Raw genomic sequence first — 3,033 nt, 5'->3', positions numbered from 1 at the left:
TGTGTGTGTGTGTGTGTGTGTGTGTGTGTGTGTGTGTGTGTATATATATATATATATATATATATACTCCAATAGAATATATCACTATTTATACACACAAAGGTACATGATACAGTATAAGTATACACGCACCACCACATACTTATTTCTATTCTGAAGAATTACTTAGTATTCAAATTCTCGTCTCTATTAGCACACACACACTCACTGTTCATATAATCATCTTAAAAAACTTTATCTTCACATACACATATTTATTAGCACACACACAAACACTGTTCATATAATCATCTAAAAACTCTCTCTTCACATAAACAAATTTATTAGCACACACACACACACTGTTCACACAATCATCTTTAAGCTCTCTCTTCACATACATTTTTATCAGAACACACCCACTCACTGTTCCTATGCTCATCCATATTACCACACACACGCACAATTCTCATATACTCGTCTATATTACCACACACACTCTCACTTTTTATATACTCGTCTATATTACCACACAAACATACTTGTCCTTTTTCGTTGCGCTGTAGAGCATGTATGTGGACTCGATGAACTCAGGGCGCAGCAGATAGTGCGGATCGGTCTGAGATCCATCACGCGCGAATACCTACAGGTGCGAGGACTTGCATGAGATGCCCATTCTCTCAAATAAGTTTTTTTTAAGTACGAGGAAAACCTAGGTTTATGACCACACACTCGGGAGAAATAGCCGGGGTTATCGGTACACAAGTACGAAGAAAGGGAACAGGCACGGCAGGATGCCTATGGTCATATTGTGTGAATAAGCGAACGAGCAAAAGGCTTTCCAATGGAGAAACGCATTTTTCGCACGTATGATTTTGACTACACAAACATACATACTGTATAAGCATTATACGCACTCATACCTACCACACAGATACATATATGTGTATGTAATACAGCAGAAACATGCATTCTATATCAACATCACATGCACTCATACCTACCACACAGATACAGCAATAAAAGTCAGTAAGAGTTTAGAGGCGGTAGCTTGTGTGATTATCATCGAGGCTGCCTGTTAATATTAGTCTTAATACCCTCGACTACACATGTGAACGTACCTCTGGTATCTTTATTTATGAGTTGTTGTCACCAGAAGTACTTAGGGTCAATAGCTCACATGGCCTCCTTGTCGATAGTTAGAGATATGTGTATGTACATAGGTATACAATCAAACATCATATAATAGATGGAGCTATCAACACTCGTGCATGCTATGCACGTAGGTTGATCTGTACGAACACGCAGATATACACTTCACACACGTATGAACGTATATCTACACTATATATATACACGCGGGACGATTACACACATCTGTCGACTTATACCTACATAGACATATACCTACATAGACTTATACCTACATAGACTTATACCTACATAGACTTATACCTACATAGACTTATACCTACATAGACTTATACCTACACAGACTTATACCTACATAGACTAATACTTGCATAAACTAATACCTACATAGACTTGTACCTACATAGACTAATACCTGCATAGACCTATACCTACACAGAATTATACCTATATAGTCTTATACCTACACAGGCTTATACCTACATAGACTTAACCCTACATAGACTTGTACCTACATAGACTTATAGATGCATTGGGTATGTATATGTGCGACCGTAATCCGGATGTAATTGAGTGGTTGTTGTGTGTAATTGTGCGAATACTGCTGTTAGATACTAGGGCCATACACAGGTCACTCACAAGGCACGCATGTGCTTATAGCAGCCCCAACGTACCTCAGCGTATATCTACAAACGCTCGTGCCTACCTGCAACCATCACTACATACCATTTACACACACTCACGCATATCATATACACGCACTCATGCATACATCAAACACACACTCATGCATACATCATGCACACACTCACGCATACACCTGTGCATACCTCGGGGATGAGATTGCGGTTCTTTTGGGCCACTGTGTGCAGTGCTCTATAGGCCACCTTTGCGTTGTGGACATCGCCTACAAGCACTTGAAGTCCTGGGAAGAACGCCTGCAACGCATCCAGATGGGGAGTTTTCATGTACACCTGAATGTATACGAAACAGGGCAGGGCAGGACAAGACAGGGCAGAACAGGGCATGAATTGGATGTGTGCGTATAGTTTAGAAGGGTTGAATGCAATTGAAGCACACCTGTATCAACACCTGGACCGTGAAGATGGAGGGGGTTCATTTAAACCTATATGTATACGAAACAGGACAGGACAGGACAGGACAGGGCGTGAACCGGATGTGTGTGTATGGATTAGTAGGTCTGAATGAAGTTGATGTAGTTATATAACTATACTAGGTACGAGAGGAAGCATGAGAGTTGATTGGATTTGTATGTAAAGCTCGAAGAAAAGCGGTCAAAAAACAAACCAAAAGTCGGATAACTCAGCTGTGTCTATTCGCCCTGGGTTAATATAACTACCCACAGGGTGGGTTGAGATGAGATTGGTACATTTGCTGTTGGTATTTAATTATACTTTGTCATAAATTATTACAATTTGTCTATAAGCGCTGGGTCCTATAGTTCCGTGTATTTGCCTGTTTCATCCGCCACAAGTTCTAAATTTGGCCCACCCCAGCCACTGTCTTCTATGAATAACGCACCAATGGCTGCAAAGATTTTTATCATGTGGTCATTCATTGGTCCAACACACCTGACCTCTGGAAGCCCTAGAACTATTGTTGAGGTACACCCCTCCTGCGCGCGCCCTCTAGTATGCAATTCACAGATTTCGTGGAGAAAACACATACACGTCCATAACAGCACATATGCTATTTGACTAGAGATATACGTTCGAAGGGTACCTTAAACGTTTATGCTTTTGTACAGTAACTGATCTACCTGTCCTGTATGCGTGTGTATACGAAACGTGTAAACTACACTTGCTGAACAAACACACACACACACGTGCAAACATAGCCATAAACGCACACACAAACATATATATATATATATATATATAT

Source organism: Sphaeroforma arctica (genome assembly GCF_001186125.1).
Source record: "Sphaeroforma arctica JP610 unplaced genomic scaffold supercont1.203, whole genome shotgun sequence".
NCBI lineage: Eukaryota > Ichthyosporea > Ichthyophonida > Sphaeroforma > Sphaeroforma arctica.
The sequence above is the reverse complement of the archived record's forward strand: the minus strand, read 5'-3'. Positions refer to the sequence as shown.